This window comes from Taudactylus pleione, unplaced genomic scaffold, assembly GCF_031769625.1.
Source record: "Taudactylus pleione unplaced genomic scaffold, aTauple2 ptg000331l, whole genome shotgun sequence".
NCBI classification, from domain to species: domain Eukaryota; kingdom Metazoa; phylum Chordata; class Amphibia; order Anura; family Myobatrachidae; genus Taudactylus; species Taudactylus pleione.
This window is the reverse complement of record NW_028284732.1, coordinates 4,047,200-4,075,171: the sequence shown is the minus strand read 5'-3', so window position 1 is coordinate 4,075,171 and position 27,972 is coordinate 4,047,200. Positions and strand designations below refer to the sequence as shown.

Here is a 27,972-nt window from a genome sequence, read left to right as displayed (position 1 = left end):
CTGAGCGACCGCTTGCATCCTCCGACCGCCTCTGAATGAAGCCCATTGTCTGTACACACTGGCAAACACATGCACAATATATTAGCCGTTCAATTCAAAGGCCGATTTATCAGCCAGTGTGTACCTAGCATAAAACAGTTTTATCCTAATCTGATTGTGCAGATCAATCCTTACTCTGGCAGAAGGGCTGGACAGTTACTTATCTCATGGGTAAGTAATTGTGTCTTTAATCTGTCTATGGATCCAGATCACTACCTACTGCAGAGATATGGCTCTGATAATAAATTGTATTGACAACAGGCCACATTAATGTAGTTACTTAAAGAGAGTGTAGGCCTCCGTTTTTCTTGTAAAATGTAAAGTCTTCTCTACATTATTATGGAATAACTGAATGCTGTAGCTTGTATTAATGCTTCAATGTGCATTAAATGTGCATTAAATGCATTTCAATGGCTTGATAAGTTAGAATAATTCTTGTCGATGGTTAGCAAGTACAGAAATCACATTTCTCCTCCTGACATAGGACAAAAATTATATTCTTTAATGGACTTGAGTAAATCAAGTTGTTCCCAAGACAGCTGCCACTTCTACTTACAATGACCAGCAATTCTTTGCTCAGAACTAGCAAGGCACTAGTCTTTAGCTTGTTTCTTGCCTTCACTCCTTACTCTGTATCTTATAATGGCTTTCCACACAGAGTTAATTTCCAAGGGGTCACGTACAGTTACTACCAATCTGGTGTTATAGGTAGTTTTCTACAAAATTACTGTTCATAGGCCATAGCAGAAATTCTTCAATGACTCAAGGCCACATTGGTGATGAAGACTGAGGTAGAATTTATACTTATACCAGTTTAGGTTTGCTTTCACATAGCTGGGCTGACATGCACTACAATGCACTGTAAAACAGTTGTTCGGTATTTCAAATATGATTATAAAATGTTAAATATTTTTGCTAACTAGTTATCGTAAATATATATAGTGGCTTACAAAAACTTCCAACCCCTGAATAATGTCAGCAGATTTTTCTGTATTACAAATGACACTTACAAAGATTGTTCCAGACAGTATTCTTATTGCAAATATGTAGACTCTTAAAGTAAATATTTAAACTAAAAATGCATTATTTGGCTGCAGGTTTAAAAAAATGCAGCATGCATAAGTATTCCACCACTGTAGACTAGTGCTTTGTAGAGCCACATTTTGTTGCAATAGCAGCTTTATGCCTGGGGGTTCAGTTTCTACCAAGTTTGCACACTGTTTTGTAGTGATTTTTGCCCATTTTTCCTTACAAATTTGCTTCAGGTTGTTAAAGAGATAGAAAGTGCAAATAAGCATGATACAACATTGAGAATTCTGGACTGTAATTTTAAAAGCACTAGACAGAGATCAGAAACACATGAATGTTTGGTGTGCAATAAACCTGGTCACTTAAAGGTAGATTTCAGAGTCTGGAAAGCCAGATTGAATCATCTAAGAAGCAAGGTGCAAAGCAAAAAGTGCTATAAAGGAACTGGGAAATATTTTTATGCTGAATGTGTTTTCAATACAAACACAGGTAGAGTGATAAATGCTTGGTGTATTGACTCAGAAGCTATAAGTCATTTGACAAATGATTGGAATTTCTTTACTCAGACCAACATAATTTAAAAAGAATTGTCAGAGTTAATGGCCATTATATGGTCTCAGAAGAAGGAAAAGGTTATAGTTAATGTTCAGTCTCTGCAACATTTATCATAAAGTTACTTATAAATAATATCATATATGTGACTAATCTTGACACCAATCTGTTATCTGTGAAAAAGCTTACTAAGCAAGGACATGTGACATTTAAAGGTAATAAATGCATTATTACAAACTGTAGACACACACTTGCAGAAGGGAAAATCACAAATCAACTGTTTCATTTAAAATGTAATGATGCTTTTAATAACGCTAAGCAGGAGCCTATCTACTATATAAAAGCGAAAATAAATTTGCCCTTCTATCTTTCTATACAAATCCACAGTTTACTGGCCATGATCGTGAAATTTTACATACGAGTGTATTAAAACATGGTGGAGGCAAAAAAAGAAAAAAAAAAAGGACTTCCGGTTCCGGTGGTGATGGAGTGAGCTGCTCACCATCTCAGCTCCGTTACCAGCTCCGCCATCCCCTGTCTTTATAGCCGCAAGCTATGCTGATCATCGGTGCATGGAGAGGTATTTCCCTCCTCTGATGCCAGACAGACAACAAAAACCCCGCCAGAAGCGTAGCCGCACCAACCCGCAATCCAAGATGGCAGCCGCATCCACTCGAGCTGCCAGAGCCTCCGCAGTGCAGCTCACGCTCTCACCCGCTGACAAGTCTGATATGGAGGGACAGGGCAGCTTGTCTCCCCCTGCACCTGATATTAGGGAATCTTTAACTTACTCTGATATAGTGCAGTAAATAAAGGAAACAGTAGGTCCTCTCCTTAAAGAACAAGCACAAGCACAATCTGCAGTACTTCAGCAAGCAATGGCTGACATAAAAGGACAGATTCAGCAGTTGGCAAACAGGGTGTCACAAGTGGAACACAGATGTGGCCCGAATTTCCAAGATATCACTGCTCTGAAATCTACAACATCTCGACTTCAAAAATCTGAATATCAAATATGGGCCAAAATAGATGACCTGGAAAACAGGTCCAGGCGAAATAATCTAAGAGTAGTTGGTCTCCAAGAATCGCTAAAGGGGCCTGCTCTATATCACTTTCTGAGGATTACCTTGCCTGAAATTCTAAAAATCCAAGAGACCTGTACCGATCTTGTAATAGAAAGGGCTCATAGGACTGGACCAGCTAGGATGCAACCAAACTCCAGACCATGTGTGGTTCTATTCCGTTGTCTAAACTTTATTCACAAAGAAGCAATATGGTCTGCATCTCGTGGCTCCAAAGATCTTCTCTGGAACAATCAAAAATTCTATATATTTCAGGACTATTCTCCAGAACTGACCAGAGCTCGTAAAGCTTTTACGCCAGTCTGCTCTCATTTGATTAAGACAGGGCGTAAGTTTGCGTTATTGTACCCGGCCCGACTTCGTCTCTTCGAAGGAGTCATTCAAAGATTTCACAACAGCTCCAGATGCAGAAGAATATGTTGAAGAGGTTATCCAGGCTATGTCCGGAGAACACAGAGCAGGATCTGAAACCTAAATATATGTGAATATGTGTCTTGATATTCCTCCTACTTGCTATTAATATTAGTATAGATTTACCTAGATATATATACCTGATTTCTGATAATAGATATGTTTTATCCTCATGTCTGATATATTTTTCTTTCTTTTCTGAATTGTTTACTGATTCTGATATTGTATTTCTGGATTATTGTTTTGGTCCCGATTCTGCTATAATATATATAGTATATTCTTGTGAGGATTGATCTGTAATAGTAGGCTTAATGTTATAGATAAGTCACAGGTATTCATGTTATTTATGCTTCTGAATGCAGAATGTTACATATTTACATATTCACTTAGCAATGATAAGGTAGCAGCTCTTCATTTTATTTTATTCTATATCAATATGGTGGAGCTGGTTTGGAGCTCTCTCACTCCATAATTTCTTTCTTTTTTTCCCAATGTGCTTTGACAAAACTGAGAAGTCCATTACTTTTTTGTACTCTCCGAGCCCAGATGGGGTTTGTGGGAGTTTATCCGTTCATTTTACTAAAGGCAGTCACTTGTCTTATATATGTTTTGATGTTTGTCTTTTCTTCCTCGTGTTTTTTCCCATCCTTGATCCCCCTTGTATTTGTTGCTTGATAATGGAACAATGTGAACAGTATGTAGTCTTATTATAATTTTTTTTTTGGTCACTGTGACTGTGGAACTGAATATGTTTGTTGTGTACTGGATAGGACACTATGGGTACACTTAAAATAGGTTCCTGGAATGTAGGAGGTATACACTCCCCTATTAAGAGGAAGAAATTATTAATATACTTAACGAGACTTCATTTGGATATTGTTTTCTTGCAAGAGACACCTCCTTCCCCCAGAAATTCTTAAATTAAATACTTTGGGATGGTCTGTACTAGCTTCAGCGCCTTTTACATCTAAGGCGAGGGGTGTTTTGATTTTGACCAGGAAACAATTACAGATAGATCTAGTATCTACAGTGATTGATCCGGAAGGTAGACACCTCATTGCAGATCTCTTTATTGAACAAACTAGATATGTTTTATGTACGGTATATGCCCCCAACTTGTATAATAACTCTTTTTTCCAATCATTGCTTACGCAATTATACCCTTTCATGTCTTTTCCCCTAATTGTAGGAGGAGATTTTAATTTACTTACCTCCAGATACATGGATTCTAACTCCAAAGCTAATATTAATAGTCCTATTCCTAGATTAGGCCTGCCTCACTTTACAGAACAGCTGAAACTCACTGATACATGGCCCACCATCCCTTGGACAGGGAATATACATGTTTATCTGCTGCGCATGGCACGCTATCGAGAATAGATTATATCTTTGTAGCAGATGCCTTATTTCCTATTATTCTGGAGATGGAAATTGAACCAATGTAGCTCTCAGATCACTTGCTGGTCTGGGTATTGGTTTCCACTGCGATAGATAGCGGTCCATTTAGACAGTGGAGATTCCCGTCGCAATTTGCCTCATCAACTAAATTTAAGGAGAAGGTCGAGTCCTTTTGGGAGGGGTTCCGACTGGATAGTATACAACATGCAAAAGATGATCCACTAACATTTTGGCAAACTTCTAAGACGGTAATTAGAGGTCGCATAATAGAATATATATCCCAAAAGCGTTCGAGAATTTATTTCACTTTATAAACAATCCCAGGCATCCCTGACGGAGTCTTATCAATTATTTAAATCTAATCCCTCCCATGTTACATAAAAAAAATACGCGGACGCCAAAATTCATTTTGATGAAATTTTATCAAAGCAAGGGGATAGGAGCTTGTTTCATGGATCATTTAGATTTTATAAATATGGAAACAAGGTGGGACGCTTATTTTCTAATCTACTGAGAGGCTTGCAACCCTCCACCAATATTAAACATATACGCAAACCTGATCAATCATTTACTTCTAATAGTAAAGATATCGCAGAGGTGTTTTGCTTATTTTTTGATAATTTATATAATCAACCCCAAATAAACACACAGGCTAAATCAGTGTTTTGGGCAAATGTAACTCTACCATGTTTAGATGCAGAGGTAGTTAAAGATATCTGTGCACCTGTTTCTCAGGAAGAAGTGCGTAGTTGTATTAAAAAGATTAAATCTATGAAAACCCCTGGCCTTGATGGGTTCACAGGAGAGTACTACAATCTTATGCTTCCTCGTATATGTGAAACACTCACGGAGGCTATTAATTCTATTATTAGTACACATCAACTCCCTAGATATTTTAATGATGCCATTATTAAAGTGTTACCCAAACCCGATAGAGATTTAGAACTTCCAAACTTATATCGCCCTATTTCACTTCTAAATACTGACTACAAGATCTTGACAAAAATCTTGGCGGACAGAATTAAACTGCTTCTCCCAAACATCATAGAATGTGATCAGACTGGCTTCATATGGGGGCGACATTCTGTTTGTAACATTAGAAAAGTTCTTGCGGCGATCCAGTCGATATCATCCTCTGTATCTTCATGCCCACAATATATTTTGTCTCTTGATGCCGAAAAGGCTTTTGATCTTGTTTCTTGGGATCATTTATATGAGGCAATGAGAAGGTTTGGATTTCCAGAGGACTTTATCTTTCTAATCCAAATGCTACATATTTCCCTCATCACGTATAGCTTGTAATGGATATTTGTCTGACCCAGTACTATTACAAAAGGGCACACGTCAGGGATGCCCACTCTCACCCTTACTCTTTGCGATTGCAATTGAGCCGTTAGACATAGCTCTTAGAGACTTAACTAATTTTAGAGGGAACAAGGTTGGCCGCAATGAGTTGAAACTAGCTTTGCTTGCGGATGACATGTTGCTTTTTATTGAAGACCCGTGTATAACTATTCCTGCCATTTTTAAGATCATAACAGATTTTGCATTTTCTGGGTTCAAAGTTAATAGGGCTAAGTCAGAGCTCCTCCCTTTGACCTTGACACCATTATCACCTGAAGTACTGGCAGTTACTTCTCAATTTCAAAGAGCGTCTTCTAAATTGAAATACTTAGGTATATATATAACATCCAGATTGCAGGATTTATATGCAGCCAATTACATTGATGTTATGCGGAGAATCTCATTGAGTCTACAGACTTGGGGTTCTCTCCCGCTATCTTTATTAGGCCGCGTTGCAATTATAAAAAGTATTATATTTCCCAAACTATCCTATATTATTCAAATCCTACCCATAAAAATGACGCAGTCAGATATTGCAACATGGAATAAAATGGTCTCTACCTTTTTATGGCTCGGTAAAAAGCCGCGCTTTTCTGCAGCAAAAATTAAACTACAAAGAAAGGATGGAGGATTAGCAGTACCAGATATACTTGCTTTTACTCGCGCGATTCATTTCCGATATGTGTCGGATTGGCTGCATGGTAGATCTTCTTATGTCAATTTGGAGGTTGAACAGTCATTATTTTTCCCATTTGCACCTGGTGTATTATTGCACACCCCAAGAGGCTCTCTTCCTCCGATGGTTATGCATAATATATTATTCAGGGACACGTATTTGTCGTGGTGGGCCATTAACAGATCATTGAGCAGGAATCCACTGATGTCTCCCTACATTACGTTTTGTGGAAATCCTGGCTTCCAGCCGGATTAGAAAATTCACATTTTCAGACCTGGTGTGTTAAAGGTATTGCAAAAATTAAGGATGCCTTTGACCCTGGGGGGACTTTGCTCTCATTCCAAGATTTGATTAGTAAATATGGTATAGACAATAAACAGTTTTACATGTATGTACGACCTAGACACTATGTACGTTCATTACCACAAGCCCATACATCGGGTAATGAGTCGGACTCTTTATTATCATTATTGCAATTTGTATCCGCCCTTCCTTATAAAACTCGTTTATTATACTGGGATTTGATTCCTTCTAATTTGGAGAAAATATGGGGGGTAACAATGTGTAAAATGATTTCTGATTGTCCAAGTATTATATCCTCATCTGATATATTGTCGGGAATGGAACTTACTCTTAGGTATTTAAGCTCTGCTCAACTACAGGAAGTTCATATTCGAACATTGCATATAGCTTACATTTCACAAGGACAACGTAAACACATGGTAGAAGAGGAGACAGGACACAGCCCCAAATGTGGTGCTCCTGATGCTTTATTTTTTCACAATTTTTGGTCCTGTCCAAAAATACAGAAATTTTGGAATAAAATAATTGTATATATGAATAAAACTTTTAGACTTAATCTACGATTAGATTCAGCTGCTTTAATATGTGCCAACTTCTCATCATGGGAACTGGAATCTTCTAATAAACAGCTTATACCTTTGATCACTGTTATTATAACTCTTGCTAAAAAAGCTATACTCAATAAATGGATAGAGTGTTCCTCTCCAAGACTGGAACATGTAACTACAGCTCTTATGCGTACACTTTATTTGGAGAGACAGTGTAAACTTCCCGATATAGAAAATGGAGGGATTCATTTCTATAAAAAATGGGGGCCTTATATTGAAACCTTAGACTCCTCTTCTAAAGAAAAAATTCTAAAACTGTTTGACTATTCCAACTGGTATTTATACCAAAGATTACAGTGATATCTGAAGAATATTTATGATACATGATCATAAGACACTTGTAATGTCCAAATTACCCTATGTCCCTCTTTCCTATTGTTTCTTCTGCCCCCCCCATGAGTCTTTTATATGTCCTATTTGTATGTATGGTATTTTATTTTCTGTTATAAATGTATATTTCAATTTTTGGAGACTAATATTGGGAATACTGGTTGTTCCCAGATTTTTCATATAGAATTCTATATTTTATAGATTCAATGGTTAATATTTTTGTTTCTGAATGTAATAACAAAGTTTTTGAATAATACACACAGGTGTACTTCATATGGTACTTATATTGTATAAATTTGTTTCAAGAAATGAAGAATACCTGTAATACATTGTAATTTTCTTTTATTGGCTTTGTTTGTTCATTTTACAATATTATTGTCAAGATTATTGTGAAAAATTTTGAATAAAAATATGAAAAAAAAAAAAAACACGGTGGAGGCAACTAAAAAAAATGTGAAATCGAAACTAATTACTGTTAATTTTTAAGGAATGAAAAACCACAATTTTTGCATAGCATTCACCCTCTACAGGTCAGGAACGGAATTACAAAAGGATTTAGCTTATCTACTATTTTTTCTTTTCTATCTTCTCTACTATATCAAAGCAAAAATGTGTCCTTCTATCTTTCTATACAAATCTACAGTTTACAAACGAAGAAAGTGACATTTTACATACGAGCGTATTAAAACACGGTGGAGGCAACTAAAACAATTTTAAATCAAAATTAATTACAGTTAATGTTTTATTAATTTAAAACCACAATTTTTGCTGGATGCTCATTGTGGGGCCTCACGGCATATGGGTAGGGCCTCGGAGCAAGCGTTTTCTGTTGTCCTGTTTTCTCATGATCTTAATGTTTATTATCGAAGAGAGCTTTAGCAGGCTTTGCCAGCATTCTCAGCTCTCTGACTATACCAAATTATGCACCAGGGGCAGATTGGGCCGCCAGGAAAGTGGGAGATTTCCCGCTTGGCCGGTCCCCTCTCCCCTCCGCTGGGCCGCTTAACACTTACAGGCGGCTCTGTGAGGGCCACTGCAGTGATCAGAGGGCAGTGGTAATTAGCTTCACTGTCTATGCGCAGAGGCTCATCCAGGAGAAGTCAGAAGATGAATGTAAAATGGCCACAGGAGCTCCTCCCATCGGCATTTGCGGAGCTCGTGAGTGACAGGCAGCTCACGGCTCCGCCTCCAGTGGTCACAAGTGTAGAAGCCAGGAAGGGCAGCTGCAGCCTGCAAGACTAGAGTGGCCGCGGCTGGCTCAGAAACTGCAGCACAACAAAGTATGTATTGCTGATTGCTCTTTATAAATTGGACCACCTTACAGTTAAATATTGGACCACCTTACAGTTAAATATTGCAGGGTCGGGGGGAAGTTATATGTAAATTATATTTCTATGTTCTATATATTTTATATGTATCATCATCATGTCATGGCTGCCACTGTCATGCACATTTTAGCTTACAATATAAGATTATCCTATATTGTAAGCTAAAATGTGCATGACAGTGACAGCCATGACATGATGATGATACATATAAAATACATAGCACATAGAAATATATATATATGTATACTGTATATTTTATATATATAATTTATATATATATATGTGTGAGTATGTATGTATATATATATATATACTGTGTATATATATATATATATATATCACACACACACATATATATATATATATATCACACACACACATATATATATATATATATATATATATATGTGTGTGTGTGTGTGTCTGTGTGTGATATATATATATATATATATATACATACATACACACACACACATACTCATTCACACACTATATATTTATACAGTCAGGTGCATAAATATTGGAACATTGACATAATTTTCATATTTTGGCCTCTATTCACAACCACAATGGCTTTGAAATGAAACAAAAAAGATGTGCTTTAACTGCAGACTTTCAGATTTAATTTAAGGGTAATTACATCCAAATCAGGTGAATGGTGTAGGAATTACAACGGTTTCTATATGTGCCTCCCACTTTTTAAGGGGCCAAAAGTAATGGGACTATCAACTCAAAAGCTATTTCATGGACAGGTGTGGGCTATTCCCTCATTATTTCATTATCAATTAAGCAGGTAAAAGGTCTGCAGTTGATTCTAGGTGTGATATTTGCATTTGGAATCAGTTGCTGTCGACTCTCAATATGAGATCCAAAGAGCTGTCACTATCAGTGAAGCAAGCCATCATTAGGCTGAAAAATCAAAACATACCCAGAGTGATAGCAAAAACATTTGGTGTGGCCAAATCAACTGTTTGGAAAATTCTTAAAAGGAAAGAACGCACCGGAGAGCTCAGCAACACCAAAAGACCTGGAAGACCACAGAAAAAAAACTGTGGTGGATGACAGAAGAATTATTTCCCTGGTGAAGAAAAACCCCTTCACAACAGTTGGCCAAATCAAGAACACTCTCCAGGAGGTAGGTGTATATGTGTCAAAGTCAACAATCAAGAGAAGACTTCACAAGAGTGAATATAGAGGGTTCACCACAAGATGTAAACCATTGGTGAGCCACAAAAACAGGAAGACCAGATTAGAGTTTGCCAAACAACATCTAAAAAAGCCATTACAGTTCTGGAACAACATCCTATGGACAGATGAGACAAAGATCAACTTGTACCAGAGTGATGGGAAGAGAAGAGTATGGAGAAGGAAAGGAACTGCTCATGATCCAAAACATACCACCTCATCAGTGAAGCATGGTGGTGATAGTGTCATGGCGTGGGCATGTATGGCTGCCAATGGAACTGGTTCCCTTGTATTTATTGATGATGTGACTGCTGACAAATGCAGCAGAATGAATTCTGAAGTGTTTCGGGCAATATTATATGCTCATATTCAGTCAAATGCTTCAGAACTCATTGGACGGCGCTTCACAGTGCAGATGGACAATGACCCAAAGCATATTGCAAAAGCAACCAAAGAGTTTTTTAAGGCTAAAAAGTGGAATGTTATGCAATGGCCAAGTCAATCCCCTGACCTGAATCCGATTGAGCATGCATTTCACTTGATGAAGACAAAACTGAAGGGAAAATGCCCCAAGAACAAGCAGGAACTGAAGACATTTGCAGTAGAGGCCTGGCAGAGCATCACCAGGGATGAACCCAGCGTCTGGTGATGTCTAGGCGTTCCAGACTTCAGGCTGTAATTGTCTGCAAAGGATTTGCAACAAAGTATTAAAAAGTGAAAGTTATATTTAGGATTGTTTAGTTTGTCCCATTTACTTTTGGCCCCTTAAAAAGTGGGAGGCACATATAGAAACCGTTGTAATTCATACACCGTTCACCTGATTTGGATGTAATTACCCTCAAATTAAATCTGAAAGTCTGCAGTTAAAGCACATCTTGTTTGTTTCATTTCAAAGCCATTGTGGTGGTGAATAGAGGCCAAAATATGAAAATTCTGTCAATGTCCCAATATTTATGCACCTGACTGTATGTATGTATGTATATATATATATATATATATATATATATATAAACATAAGCACACACATATATGTGTGTATATTATATGTAGCAAACTGGCGGCACTGAGAGACTTGTACAAAGATTAAAATACTGCCTTTATTGTCCTACGTTTTGGGGATCAGCCCGTCGTCAGGGAACGGCGTCGGGCTGACCCCTGAAACGTAGGACAATAAAGGCAGTACTTTAATCTTTATACAAGTCTCTCAGTGCCGCCAGTTATATATATATATATATAGCTACCTGCCGAAGTGGGGCCTGAGTGACTCCAATCATTGTATGATATATATAGATATATATGATATTATAGATATAGACTTCTTCAGGAGTAGATTTGACAATAGAGATACTCTCATATGAGTGAATGTACTGATATGAGAGTATCTCTATTGTCAAATCTACTCCTGAAGAAGTCCCCAGAGACTACAAGCGGGACGAAACATGTTGAATGGGAGATTGGACCACCTGTAAATTACCTCCACAGTACTTTGGACAGATAAGCTTAATATTAATATCTATATTGTACGAGTCTTTTTTGTATTTCTAATTAAATATTGTGTATGTAAAAAAACGTATCACACGATCTTTTATATTTACATATCTATCTTGGAGCTGACTTATGTTTAAGGAGAAGAGATCTTAATTACATTGCTGTATGAAAAGTGTCATCCGGTACGAGGCTTACATTTATTTGGGTGTTGCTGATTGCTATTTTCTCTGACACCATTTCTATTTTTGTATAACTCTGTATAATCAGCACAGTTCTATATTCTTGACACATTGTGTATGTTAAAAAACGTATCACACAATCTGGAGGCTCTCTCTTTTATATTTACATATCTACCTTGGAGCGGATTGGTGCTTAAGGAGAAGAGACCCTAATTATATTGCTGTATGAAAAAGTGTTATCCGGTACGAGGCTTGCATTTATTTGGGTGCTGGTGATTGCTGGTTTTCATTTTCTCTGACACCATTTCTAGTCTGTGAAATCAGCAGTCTCATATCTTATATTAAGACTTTATATCAGGTTACACTATGTTGGTTTTTATTCTCTTCTTTTTTTGAGATATACACCTGGGACATTATACACGGAGATCCCTTCAGGATAAAGATTATATGGACTTTATATGAACAGTGTTGTTGCTAAATATCTAAAAAGAACTGGTACACTGAAGGCGCCGTTTCTTCACTATTTTCCTATATGTGTATATATATATATATATATATGAATGAATATATGTGTGCGTGTGTATGTATTTATATATATATATATGTGTATATGCATGTGTATGTTTCTCTCTCTTTCTATATATGTATATATGTGTAATGCATTAATTGAAAATGTCCTTTGAGCGCCGTTTTGTTCTTTGAAACATTTATTACTTGAACTTTATTCGGGCACCGGGACTTGTTGTTTTCTGCTATTAAGAGTGCCGGACCTCTATTTGGATTTTATATATATATATATATATATATATATATATATCGAGTTACTGTGTTACAGGGAGTGCCAGACCCTGCTTCTATGATATATATATATATATATATATATATATATTATGTTGATGTAGATCAAAATAGCTACAGGTAAAGTTTGTGTACAGTTTACTCCACTGATGCACCATACATGGGGAAACCCTTAAATATACCATATTTCAGGAAAACAAATATTTGCCTTTTCAATTTTGAAAAAAACACTTGCTTCTGGGGAGAGGGAGTATCCCACGCCCCTCAACAGGCCACGCCCCCTCAACAGACCACACCCCATTCAACAGACCACACCCCATTAGGGCTGCTTCCAGAAATTTCCCAGGCTGGTTTTCCATCCCAATCCGCCCCTGTTATGCACCAGCATTTACTTCTTTCTTCCAACTGTGTCAAAATTATGACTTTGCAAGGACCCTGCTGTACTGTGAGCTGCCAAAATATTATACATGGGATGCTTCTCCCATAGTTTCTGCGCAGAAACAGGGAGTCGCTGTAGATGTTCATCCAGGTATCAGAGCAACAGAAGCTCTTGGCCGTGTTTACACTGTACATCCTACAAATTTTGAATAAATGCTTCTATCTCCGAAGTTTGCTTTCCACCATTACAGGTCCTACTCCCTTCGAAGACCTTAGGACTGTTGATGGGGAAGTTTGTCACACTATTCGTGAGGCCTGCCTAAGGAGAGGTTGGTTGGAGGATGATGTGTAAACAAACATTCTTAAAATCCTAGGCAACGCCTGGTACTCCAGCTAGTTAACTATATTTATGTATGACACCGTCGTCTAGGGTACAGAAATCCAGAAGTCATAAGAATACTAGTCCAAGAACAGCATGCAAATAGTATAAAGGTTGATTCATGCACCCAAGTAATGAAATGTGTAAGCGGTTTAAAGGGCAAGAAATTATTTTCCACAAACCATTAACAGCAGAACTAAGAAGAGTCTAGACCTAATTCACACAGGTGTATGTAGACCAATGAAACAAAATGAATATTCTCTCACCATCATTTTTGATTACTAAAAGTTCACAACTCGTTACATGCTGCACAGTAAGGATGAAATCACAACAGCCTGCTATCTTCAAAACTGTTTACTGGAAATAACAATTGAAAAGACTCCATATGAAGTGTGGAATGGAAAGAAACCTGACCTTCAACATATAAAAATATTTGGAAATAAAGTATTTCTATACTGTACAGTACATTCCAAAGGATAAATGCTCAAAGTGCTAGTGTAAGGGAAAGAGTGCTTGTAGGCTACAATGAAGGGTTACAGAATCCTGCATAAACAAACCAACCAGGTGACAATAAGCAGAAGTGTTATCGATGAAAACTCAGTGTATCAATTATTTCATGAAACTACACAAGCAAAACAGCTTGAGGAAGAAGTTCAAAAATCACCATCAGAGGAAGAGCAAATTGAGATTGAAGTTACTATGGATGATCCAGTTATTGTTGAAGAGGAAGATCAATTTGGTAAACAATACCACCAAAGTGGTTATCTTATTTTTCTCGGACAGCAGAGGAAAATTGCATTAAAACCGCTGATGAAGAGATGGACTCTGAAATAGCTCAGGTTCTCCTGCTGCGCTCTGGCAGATCCTAGAGACCCAATTAAGATACTGTAATGTTCCAAATATGCGCAATCAATGACTGCAGCCTAGGGGAGACTTTTAAGAGGTTCCTCACTTGCCCTCTAAAAAAACATACAAATAAACAAAGTCAAGTATCACCCTTTTTCCCGCCTCGCCTCCTCATCGTGGTCCTCGGAAGTGACGTCACTTCCAAGGACCACGAGGAGGAGGCGAGGCGGGAAAATGGAGTTACTTTCCGGATATTGGAAGGGGTATTTAAAGCCCTGGAGACGCTTACTCACCATGCTCCTGAGGAAGAATCAAGCAATTCGAAACGCGTTGAGCCGGTGACCGCACAGGGAGCGCTGAGACGGGGGAATCGTGAATTACAGGAGGGATCACGTTGGTATCCGGAACCACTGGTTTCTCTCTATTTACATCCTATATCGATACCCCCATCCTGCTTTTCCGGTGTGATGTATATATATATAAGCAGTTTTTATTTTGTTTAAATGTGAGTGTTTTTTTGTCTGAATAAAATTTTCTGTCAATACATACAGTATTGCACTATTTGTGGTATATTCCTCTCTTTTGAGTTGATCTACATTTGAAGTTGGAATTTCCCATGGTGTTACAGACTGAAGATACTATACGTTTTCTACCTATTTTGAAACATGTGAGTGTTCCCTTGTCATCACCAGTATAAGTGTAATTTTATTATCACTATTGCACTGTTTGGTTTCTCTTTTTTGAGATATTGATGCAAAGGAAGAGGAATTGGAATTTCATACATCTTGAAATTGGAGGCATAAATCCTGGAAGATTTACATACAGAGGTTTTTATTGTGGTTCCTTTGTGGAAATATAAGGAGACATTGTGTGGCAGCGCCAAAGGGTGATACTTGACTTTGTTTATTTGTAAGATCCTAGAGACCGCCAGCTCAGTTAACTGGTTGCACTGAGGATGGAGGCAGCACAAGAGTGCTCCTCATCCAACAATCCACCTACTACAAGGCCTAATATTTCAGTATTTCAGTAGCTATGTCTCATCTATGTAGACACGTGAGAAAACCTCATTAAAGAGATTGGATGCAATTAAGAGAGTGATGCAGTACCTTAAACACACGCAGGACTTGAACCTGATATTGTCAGAAGGTAAACTCAAATTGCAAGGGTTTGTATATGCAGACTGAGCAGGTGATTACAGGGATCGCAAGTCAACGAGTGGCTACTTGTTCAAACTTGGGAACAGTCCAATCTTATGTTCCAGTAAAAAGCTAATGTCAGTTGCTTTATCATCAGTTGAAACCAAAAACATTTTGGCGGACCTATGCCAGTCAACAAGTTGTTTGGTTACGTCAGCTATTACAGGATTTTGAGGAGTAGCTCAACCCACAGAATTTTTTGAAGACAATCAGGGATGCATAAAGCATGTAGTGACAAGATAAATGCTAGAACCAAACACGTTGATGTGAAGCATCATTGCCTTCATGATCTAGTGGATTAAGAAGTGATTCTGCTTACATATTTTAATACTGAAAATATGTTGGCAGATGTTTTGACAAATCCAATCCCAAGACTAAAGTTTTGGGACATTAGATCAAAGAAAGGACTGGGTTGAGAAGCAGTTATTGAATGGGGGTGTTGGACATGTGACATTTTATTATACACACAGATGTCACCAGTGTTCAGCTGCTAATAAAGTTAGTTATAAAAAAAAAAGGTAGCAATGGGATGTGTTTGATCCAAACTCTGTTAAAGATGTTTCTTCTTTTCTCATCCATGTTGAAAGCAGCCTGTTAAAGTTTGTAGCATATGTTTGATCAAGTTTCTGCCTGATTTATACTTTCTGCTCAGCAGTGTATCTATAATGCGTGCAAGGTGCGCGGTGCACATGGGCCCACACCGTATACCTTGCACCAATGTCAGCATTCCGCATCCAGCGACGGCGATAGCAACTCTGTATAGCTTGGAGGGAAATTGGCAGCGACAGCCATTTTCCCGGCATTTTGCTCAGGCGCAGTAAGGAAAATTGCCGGGAAAATGGCTGCACGTAATTTCCCCAGTGACCTAGTAGTGCCCAGAGTCTACTGCTGCTTTCAGTGCCCTGCTGGCAGCTGGGTAGAAAGGAGGGGACCCCGGACAGTGACTGTGCACAGACCCCCTCCTCTCTTAATACACTCCTGTTTCTCCTGCTCCTACAGTATATAGCGTATTTGTTAAAAGTTAGGTTTTGGTAGGAGTTTAATATTACACATTTAATTTAGGTGGATATTTCCTTTAAGATCAAATAACTAATTCAATTTAGGTTATTAGTATGGAAAATTAGTAGAAAAATGGAAGAAGATCATCGCTAAGGGTCAGTTATGAAAGTGCAAATTGGCAGGTGCCCAGTGAATAATATTTCGTGACTTCATGGGCCCTTCCTACCCCACAAACAGAATGTATACATGTCTTTAGAGGTGTCAGGGATTTGATTGGCCTACACAATGGTCTTTGTAACCTTTTATACACAAGCGCAATTCTATTAGTGTCATAAGAACATGGAAATATACTGTATGATAGTGACACATGAAATAAAGTCAGTCTCAGTGTCCCCTTACTCTAACCATATCCATACCTTTTAACTATCTGAACAGTGGAGTCAGGACATAGGCAAGCACATGCAAAAACGAGGCGTGTAGCCTGACCCCTGATGTGAAGTTTCAGCTGCATGACAGTGTGTCGCGCGCCCCGTTTTTTGTTATACTAGGGCCAGGGCTGGACTGGGACTAAAAATAGGCCCTGGCATTTTAAAGCACACAGGCCCATCTTGGGGGTCAAGCCTATTAGCTGCGATGATCTCGCCAGCGCGAGTACTCACGGCAGTGGCCGCACTTTACGGCAGCCCGGATTCGCTTAATATTGCTCGGAGCCCATATTGCTCGCAGCCCCATAGGGCTGAGCAAAATTATGGGAATCCTGGCTTGGGTAGCGAAGGGTGCAAGCTGCAGTGTCATTTACACGCCGTTGCAACGGCACATCGCACCTAATAGGATTGACCCCTTGGTGTCAGCATCTGGTTCCTTTCACAGACTCCTTCCCTTGGTATTCCTGACTCCTCCCACTGCTTAGTCTATGCACTTACACATATAATTTGTATTAGAACAACATAAAAGTGTACATAAAAGTATATATTAAAACACACACAACAGTGCACATCCTGCAAGGGATTTAAATATGTGCCATGGTCAGACATTTTAGCCTACAGATGCGTTAAGTTTCGTACCCCCCCACCCCCCTCCGCTCACCTTCCCCCCCCGACTTACCTATCCGCGCAGCAGACTCTGGCTCCGTCCTGCTGGTCTGTCATGTGGTTTCCCAGCAGACCACATGACAGATTAGAGAAAAAAAAAAAAAAACTTTTTTTTTTTTTTTGTCTAAACTTTCTTGTGCCTTGCTGGGGAGCACACATGACAGACCAGCCTCCGGAGCCTGAGGACGGAGCAGAGCGCCGGAGGGACTCGTCGGGGGACCTGCACACGTGGATACAGGTAAGTTTCACCTGCTATTCGCCACCTCACAGTGGCGAATAGTACCTGCATCAAATTCCGAAAATTGATAATTTTCGGAATTTGATGAATACCATAATTTCCACATCCCCATACTAATGTATGGGGAGTGTGGAAATTAACGCAGAGGAACTTAGCAAGGAGATATCTGTGATATCTCCTGTGCGAAGTGGCTACATGAATACCAAAATAACGTTATTTAAGGAAAATGTCCTTAAATCGTTATTTTAGTATTGATGAATAGGCCCCTATGGGGCATATGTAACAAAGCTTGATGTGAGATAAAGTTGTGAAATATATATCACCAACTAATCAGCTCCAAACTATCATTTCTTGAACACAGCCTGCAAAATGTAAGTTAGAAGCTGATTGATTGGTGATATATATCTTACAATTTTATCTCACATCAAGCTTTGATACATAAGCCCCAAAGTGAAATAAGATAAGGTACCAGCCAATCAGCTCCCAGCTGTCATTTTACAAACACAGCCTGTGACATGGCAGTGAGGAGCTGATTGGCTGGTACCTTATATCATTTCACTTGGTCACCTAACACTACTTAGTAAATAGACCCCTAAATCTTGAGAGTTGTTTGAGTCTGAAACACATGCTAGTTTGCATGATCTGTGACTTTAATACATCGGCTGAGTTTAGATAATGTGAGAGAAAACTCAAAAATTTTAAACTCTCACCCCATTACATTTAGCCCATGGCATTTGGTTGGTTCGGTTAGGTAAAGCTGGCACCACATTGGTGTAAATCAGACCCAAAGAAAAGGGAAGACATTTTCCCAATTGACCAAGCACTAGTATAGCAGTTGTAGAGGATTAGATAGTGATCACTGTACATTTTTTTAGGGAGGGGTGCTGAGAAGGACACATCTGTGTACACCAATGCAGAGCTGTTACTACTCATTTTGGTGACCTGTGTAGATAAAGAGCATTGGTGCCGCTCCCCATAATAGAAGCACGGAGGGTGCGCACCAAAGGCGAGCACTGAAAAAAAAAAAAACAGGTGTTTGCTCGCTGGGAAGGGGCGTGACCACACAATAGTACTCCCAATCCAAATTATGCCACACCGTAGTGCCCCTTTGTCTCATTACTAATAGTACAAATATCCCCTCAAAATATGGCGCTTCACCATATAAATAAGGTAAAACACAAAAATTCCTTACATCAATAATTTTCCAGTTATTTTCCGTTCCTTTAATAGGATAGTCTTTTCCATATACAATTATACTGTCTCAAGCATATGTAGGGATGGAATCCACTTGTCCAAGGGTATAATCTTCAGTCACTCAAAATAAACAAAAATACATAGTGTGATATTGTCACATAAAGAAATACACAAATTTTATTAGGATTTCAAACTCACATTTAAAAAAAAATTAAATGAGCATATCACCACACAGTGGTATTAATCGGTGAAAGAATAGCTATATCTCATCCAACAAATGTTACCGTCCCGATGGTGCCAGGTAAGAGGTCAAAAAGTCCCGGAAACTTGTTTCCTCCACAAGGTAGCAGATTAGCTTTTCGGACCTATAGTCCTTCATCAGAAGCCTGGTGACACAATGAACAAATAGCCATATATATACTGGTTCTAATTAGATGATCCTCCCATCTGTGTTGGCGCCATTCGCGGCACATGCCGCGAGCGGAAATGACATCAACGGAGGCCGCCGGAAGTGACATAATCGGAGGCCGCCGCACCCGGAAATACGCACTCAGGAACCGCCGGAACCGGAAGTCATGTGTTCCGCGTCGACCTTTAGGACTGGAAACCGGAAACGGAAGTATCTAGTGCGTTTCACCATGCGTTCCAACTGAACCCCGGACCGGAAGTGCATCATTTAAAAAGTTATTTACTCCATCAAATAAGAAAGGATCCATTTCAAACAAACAAGTTAAAATGTAGAGTTCACATGAAAATCCATATATAGCCAACAAAGGGGAGATAAGAAGAGAAAAAATATGTATAAATACATAATATTAATAATATAAAATAACATATAATAACATAGAAACCGAAATAGAGGAAGTATATAAATACATAAATACATTAAAAATCCTATAAAAACCATTTCATTTCAAAGTCTCCATTTAAGCCATTAGGAGTCAAAGTTTTTAATCTATATATCCATTTCATCTCAGCCTTAGATAGTCTAATTTCAAGGTCTTTGCTTTTCCATGTTGGCATGATAGCCTGGATGCCCCAAAACATTTTTATAGAGCCGGGATTTTGCTTATGAACATTTTTAAAGTGCATAGATACGGTATGAGTTTCTAGTCCTTTTTTAATGTTATATACATGTTCAGCCAGACGTGTTTTTAAGTTCCTGCTTGTTTTGCCAATGTAGACTAGATTGCATTGGCATTTCAGAGCATATATTACGTTTTTTGTATTACAAGTGATAAAGTCTCTAATTTGGAAGGTTTCACCATTCGCTTGGAATTCCTTAATTTTACTTTGCCCTTCCGTATTACGACATATCACACAAAGACCACATCTGTGAAAGCCATGACTACGTTCACTCGTTCTCTTAGGTTCATCGATTGCACTGTGTACAAGTTTATCCCTGAGGTTTGGTGCCCTTCTATAGATAAAAGTAGGTTTTACAGGGAGCAATTTACCTATAGTAGGGTCTTCTTTTAAAATACCCCAATGTTTTCTAAAAATGGACTCTATTGTCTTATATTGGGAATTAAAACTACTAATAAAGGACCATTGATGATTAGTACCCTGTTTCTCCTTATTTTTCTTCACTAATAGGGTCCCTCTCTCAATTCTTTGTACATCTTCATGAACCTTTTTGATATGTTCTTTTTTGTAACCTTTATCTAAAAACCTATTTCCCATCTCAGTTAATTGTTCATCACATATAGCAGCATCTGTACAATTACGTTTTACACGTAAAAACTGTCCATATGGGACACCATCTAACCAGTTTTTATGATGCAAACTATTAACATCAATATAACTGTTCGAGTCCGTAGTTTTCCTATAGGTTTTAGTATTTAAAATCCCATCTTTAATATAAAGGCATAGATCTAAAAATGTAATATCTGTCTGACTAATGGAAAAGGTAAATTTTATATTAAAATCGTTAAGATTAAGGGATTCACAAAATAATAAAAGATCATCCCTCGAACCCTTCCATATAAATAAAACGTCATCAATGAAGCGTTTCCATATGACCAGATTCGCCCCCAGTCTATCACCACACCATATTATAAGATCTTCCCAATAGGCCATGTAAAGATTAGCATAACTGGGGGCGAACCTGGTCCCCATAGCTGTACCTATGTTTTGTATAAAATAGGATCCATTGAAATAAAAATAATTATTATTTAAAATAAATTTAATGCCTTTTAAAATAAAATCCTTTATATCAGCAGAAAGATCCGATTTATCTAAAAAATATGATACGGCTCTTAGGCCCAATTCAGTATCAATAATGGTGTATAAGGTAGAAACATCACCACTGACTAGAATAAAATCATCCTTCCATTCTACACCTTCTAATAAATTTAAAACATCACCAGTATCTTTTAAAAAGGCTTTTGTTTCTTTTACTAAGGGTTGAAGATAAAAATCAATAAAAGCTGAGAGGTTGGAAGTAATACTATTAACTCCTGCAATTATTGGTCTACCAGGTGGGTGGAGGGGATCATTATGGATTTTTGGCAAAACATAAATCGTTGGTACATTCGGATTTTTTATATTAATAAATTCATACTCACATTTAGTTATTGTACCTTTTAATAAAACTTCATTAATAAGTTCCTCAAGACTTTTCATAATCCTAACTGTGGGATCACTTTTTAGTTTTTTATGTTTCTCCACTGTCTAATTGCTTTAAAATTTCTGTCATATAGTTTTCTTTATCCATAAGGACCACCCCTCCACCCTTATCAGCAGGCTTGATTATCAATTCATTATCTTCCCTAAGTGCTTTTAAAGCTATGAATTCTTTTTTAGCAAGGTTACATTTTTTCCTTCCTCTCTTTTTTAGTACTTGATCTACTTCATTATTTACAATTTTACTAAAACATTCTAAAAAACTTCCTTTAAGATGTGTAGGAAAAAATTTAGATTTTGGTTTAAAGGTGGGACCAGATGATAATCCTACATTATCCGTATCTCCCTCATTATTTTCTTTATTCAAGAAGTACTTTTTTACTGTAAGTTTACGGATAAATTTATTCAAATCAATATAAAATTCAAAAGGGTCGATTTGACACGTGGGTGCAAACTTCAAACCCTTTTTTAATATCATCTCTTCTTCTTTAGTAAGAGTTCTTTTACTTAAGTTAAATATTTTTGTCATGTCTTTAACTCGTTCAGATTCTAAAGAGTTATTATTCTTCATTTGTTTTTTCACTTGTTTTTTCACACATACTTTAGTTCCCCCTCTCACACCACGTTTTGTTTTTTTATTATTATTTATTTTATTTTCTTTCTTCTTTTTTACCTGTTTAATCTTCTTTTGCAACCCCATTCTAAAAAAGGCGATTGTTCTCCTTTGTCACTCTCTAATATATCAAATCTATTCCTTAATGGTATCTCAAAATCCTTATTTGGACTGTATTCTGATCTCCATCCTCTATTTTTATTTCTATTTACATTTCTCCATCTATTATCATACCTGGGATTATAATATCTATGATAATGATCAGATTCTCTCCAATTTTCTGAAATTATATTAGGGCCAGTCCTTTCTTTTTCCACTCTTGTCCATTCTAAATCTCTTTTTCTATTAAAATTATTTTTAAAACTCGTTCTTAAAATTCTTTTTGTATCATAATTTTTCTGCTGATTAAACACACCATTATCCCTATTATGGCGTGGTGCCTTGGGGACTAGATTGAATTTAATACTAGTTCCTTCTCTATCATTAATATCTCTAAAATACTTCCTTTCCTTTCTTTCTTTTAATTCTCTGGTTTCTTTGTTCAATTTCCTAACTATTTCAGTTTCTGCTTCCTTAAAATCTTCAAGATCCTTAAATGGCTCAATTAGGGTCTGAAGATTTTGTATTTCTTCATTCAACTCTTTAAAGTTATTTTGACGTTCTTTTAAAATCAATTCAATTAATTTAAGTGAACATTGTTTTAGGATTAAATCCCATTCCTTCATAAAATTCTCATTATTGGTATTAAATGACGGTATTTTGTGGATTTTTAAACCTTTAGGTATTAATCCATCTGCCTCATATCTCTCAAGGGTTATGATTTCCCACCACATTCTATTTTCTCTTAAAACAGCATTTTCTAGTTTATACAAAACAGATGTAAGATCTTCATCACAAAAATTTGTGTCTTCCGATCTTTTACAAAAAATATCTGGTAACATTTCCCTCCTGTTATCCCTAAATGTCTCATTACAACCGACAGTGGTGCCCTTATAGGAAGGTAAAAGGAGGGTGAGGATAGGGACACTGATTTGGGGTTACAGGGAGGGTGTGGGAAAGCACACTGAGGGGGAGTTACAGGGAGTGGGGGCTGGGACACTGATTGGGGGTTACAGGGAGGGTGAGGGAAGGGACACTGATTGGGGGTTACAGGGAGGGTGAGGGCTGGGACACTGAATCAGTGATCGCGCTGAGCAAAACAAAATGTGGGTCCCAGGGACCCCTCACTGGATAAAAATGGGGTCCTACTTCATCGTTTCTGGGACCCATTGCAATTTATGCTTTTGAGCACCCATATGCCTCCCCACATCACAACAGACCACTCCACATTGCTTGCACATACACTGCTTATAAAAACAGTTCTGTAGTAGTGCTGGTGGTTGAGACAGGGATCAGTTGGGGTAAAGGAGGGTGCAGGCAGTGCTAGAGAGGGGGGTAAGGTAAGGTAAGCATTACTGTGCTGGCGGTAGGGAGGCGGTAGGTAAAGGCAGCTAGCAGTTTGGAATACATATATACAGTAGTAAAATGGAGTGCAATTTGTAGAGGCGCCCCCAGATATGCAGCCTATACATTCTCACTTGGTTCCCTGCCACCAGAAATACACAATGATAACAATAAAAGGGAGAAAACGTTCTTTGGTGCTTCTGGTAGTCCCACCCAGAATATAAAAGAAAACTTCCCTTAGGGATCGTATCATTCAAAAGGTCTCATTCACATGGATAAGTCCACTTTTTCTTTCTTAGTTTGATGTGCAGTACCCACACCATTGTTCTCTTTTTTTGTGGGGCTAAAATCCAACACATGAATCACCGCAAGATTTTTACCCAAAAGAAAATAAAAAATATATATATGCTGCAGAGTGTTCCAAACATGTAAAGGTATTTATTCAGAAAAATAAATCTCATATACTGTATGTAAAAATGATGACATACATAAAACAAATAATGCAGTGACACTTGTAGCACCCAGAGTACAGATAATTGTGTGGAACCATACAGTGATAGCTTCTGTATAAGGAGTGAAGAAGTGCGCTCAAATGTGGGAGTACCAAAATCTCCCTCCCTACCATATCTTAGTGCACTTCTTCGCTCCATTCACGATACGGTTCCGCACGATTATCTGTACACTAAGTGCTACAAGTGTTACTGCGTTATTTCTTTTTATGTCATCATTTTTACAGATGAGATTTTTTTATGAATAAATACCTTTTGCATGTTTGGAATGTTCTGCACCATATATATATTTTCTTCTCTTTTGAGTAAAAATCTTGCGGAGATTCATTTGTTGGATCAGATCTGGAAATAAAAGAGAACACTGGTGTGGTCACTGCAGATAAATACATCAAACTTGGAGTAAGACAATGTGGACTTCTCCATGTGAATTTGACTTTTCAGCAGTTTGGGGCAGACACCAGTTGAGGTAGAGCTAGGGGTTGAGCCCGGTCAGCAGTGATAGCGGTTAGACAGCCTTGGTTCCCAGCTACTCTTTGCTCTGCAGCAGCTCAAGTGACAGACCACATGCTGCTTGTAACTGTGTGATGTCGGCGGCTGAACGTGTGCCGCATGGGGCTGCCCTATTTCCCAGTCTGAGATCATGGAGAGGAGATCACAAGGCGACAAGGGCAGCAGAGGGAGGTGTCACTCGGAGGGTTACCCTGGCCGAAAGCACTGTAGTCCCGTATTGTGCCCTTGAACCTCGGGGCCTGGGACGGAGGTATCCTTTGTACCCCCTGTCACTGGGCCTGGCTCCTCGAAGCTGTATACGCCGCTCTCTTATTGCCACTGGAGCCACCTTCTTCAATCCACTGGGTACCGCAGGCTCATTCCAGAAGTGAAGGCACCAACGGGAGGCTGGCTCCTCCCCAAAATCTTATAGGTCTCTTAGCAGAACCCAGGAGACCTCAGAGGCGTCAAAGGATTGGCCGCGGGCCCCGGCATGGATACAGAAGCCTCAGGATTGGCTGCAGAAGACCGTGTCCCCAGGGACCCACACACTTTGTAATAGCGAGTCCCCAGTCCTCAATTTAGTGTAAAATACGCGCTATAGCGCGTATTTGCGATCACTGCTGATTGGGGGTTAAAGGGAGGGTGAGGACCCCCGGGACACTGAGGTGAGTTACAGGGAGGACGGGGACACTGAGGTGAGTTACAGGGAGGATAGGGACACTGAGGGGGAGATACAGGGAGGGTGAGGGCTGGGACACTGATTGGGGGTTACAGGGAGGATGGGAGGTGGGACACTGATCGGGGTTTAAAGGAAGGCGGGGGCTGGGACACTGGGGGAAAAAGGGAGGGTGATGACGGGGACATTGAAGGGAGTTACAGTGGGGGTGAAGGCAGGGACACTGAGGGGGTGAGGATGGGGACACTGGGGGTTAAAGGGATAGTGAGGACGGGGACACTGAAGGGAGTTACAGTTGGGTAAGGGCTGTGACACTGAGGGGGAGATACAGGGAGGGTGTGGGGGCTGTGACACTGAGGGGGGTTACAGGGAGGGTGTGGGGGCTGTGACACTGAGGGGGAGATACAGGGAGGGTGGGGGCTGTGACACTGAGGGGGGTTACAGGGAGAGTGGGGGCTGTGACACTGAGGGGGGTTACAGGGAGGGGGGCTGGGACACTGAGGGGGGTTACAGGGAGGGTAAGGGAAAGGACACTGAGGGGGAGATACAGGGAGGGTGTGGGGGCTGTGACACTGAGGGGGGTTACAGGGAGGGTGTGGGGGCTGTGACACTGAGGGGGAGATACAGGGAGGGTGGGGGCTGTGACACTGAGGGGGGCTACAGGGAGGGTGTGGGGGCTGTGACACTGAGGGGGGGTTACAGGAAGGGTGGGGGCTGTGACACTGAGGGGGGTTACAGGGAGGGTGGGGGCTGTGACACTGAGGGGGGTTACAGGGAGAGTGGGGGCTGTGACACTGAGGGGGGTTACAGGGAGGGGGGCTGGGACACTGAAGGGGGGTTACAGGGAGGGTAAGGGAAAGGACACTGAGGGGGAGATACAGGGAGGGTGGGGGCTGTGACACTGAGGAGGGGTTACAGGGAGGGGGGTTACAGAGAGAGTGAGGGAAAGGACACTGATTGGAAGTTACAGAGAGGACGATGGCTGAGACACTGAGGGGGGTTTACAGGGAGGGTGAGAGAAGGGACACTGAGGGGCAGATACAAAGAGTGTAAGGGCTGGGACACTGAGGGGGAGATACAGTGATTATACATATAAGTAAATAAGGTGCACTCACTTACCTGATAGTGTTTGTAGTGCCCCCTCTCCTCTCCTCTTCAGGGTCCAGGAGATGCAGCTGTCGCATTAGGTCTCCTCCTGCGCAGCTGCTCCTCTTCAGCACTTCCCTTCACACACAGCAGGCAGGCAGGGGGGCGTGTCAGACAGTAGCTGTTACTAGAGGTCCCGTTGGTCCTCTAGTGTCTGCTGGCAGAACATGGCTAGTGGACACTAGAGGACTAGGAGGACCTCTAGTAGCATTACTTTTCTTAATGTGAAAATGTCTTCTCTCTGGCGGTGGCCATTTTGGGAAAGACATTTTGTACACTAGCATCCAAACGGACGGCCAGCCCACTTAACCATCGGCCCTTCCCGATGGCCAGTCCGGCCCTGGCTAGGGGCGAGCCCAGCTCTCCGACAGCTCCTGGGTGCCCCCAGCCTCCTCCCAGCACTAAATGGACATGCGCTAAATAAAGAAAATATTTTCTTTTAAATCAAAAGAATAATAGGATAAATAGATTTGTGCTAAATGAAATGCACCAGGGACCATTATTCTACTTTATAGCATGTTTAGAGGTATGGTTGCGTAGAGGGCTAAATAGCTTGCCTTATCCTAGTATGGTCAGTGCTTGGTGCCTGTCAGTCACTTCACCCTACATATATAAATGCTGAATTTATTTTGAAAATTGGAGGGAGGGAGGGAGAGGACACGAGGCTTTCACACAAGTTGCAATGATAATAGGGGAGCTGCAAAAAAATCTATTAATAATTTAATTACAACATTTTTCAGTAAATATCAATGTACAATTAGGTTGTTTTTCAAACTCATCTCTGAAGGAGAGGGGAGCCCAGGAACAAAATTTGTCAGGGAGCCCAGCATTTATATGGACGGCCCTATGGTTGGGTGGTAACATATGACATTAAAAAAAGCAAAAACATTCCAGTGAACCCGAGTAACCTTGTTATTTTTCCATTTTCTTTTATAGTTCTTGGCAAAAACTCGATACAAACAAAGATAGAAGAGATGAAAGAAATATCAGTGTTTTGTTTAACTAGTGGCATCACTGTCCAGTGTTTTTTTTTATATACACAAGAAGATCTGGGATGAAATCTCATCTCTTCAAATAAAATAAATAAAAAATGAATAAGATAAAAACCCCAAAATGTTTAAATTATGGAAAAAGATGCCGTATTAGGATTTTTCATGGATCCATTTGATGGTTCGATCTTCATTGTAGTGATGAATGTATTAATGTGTTTTCTGGCAAAAGGGGTTTGCTCATCATTTCATTGGCAGTGTAATTGGTTGGGTGGCATACAGATGAGATAGCGATAATAAATCAGGCACCACTGCACTACTGGTAAAATTGGCTTTCCTATGCAAATTGAGAATATCGCCAATCATAACATTTATGGGATGTAGTCGGGATCCCGGCTGAGCACCGCT

At 39.4% G+C, this 27,972-nt stretch overlaps 1 long non-coding RNA gene across 1 annotated transcript; it reads right to left on the bottom strand.

Annotated features, from left to right (window-relative positions):
- Window positions 1–19,230: 19,230 nt before the first annotated feature.
- On the bottom strand, window positions 19,231–26,669 carry LOC148509151 (uncharacterized). Its single transcript, XR_015869488.1, has 2 exons — window positions 26,549–26,669; window positions 19,231–19,762 (listed from the first exon to the last, which is right to left on the bottom strand). It is a non-coding gene; the product is annotated as an uncharacterized LOC148509151 (long non-coding RNA).
- Between the last annotated feature and the right edge of the window lie 1,303 nt (window positions 26,670–27,972).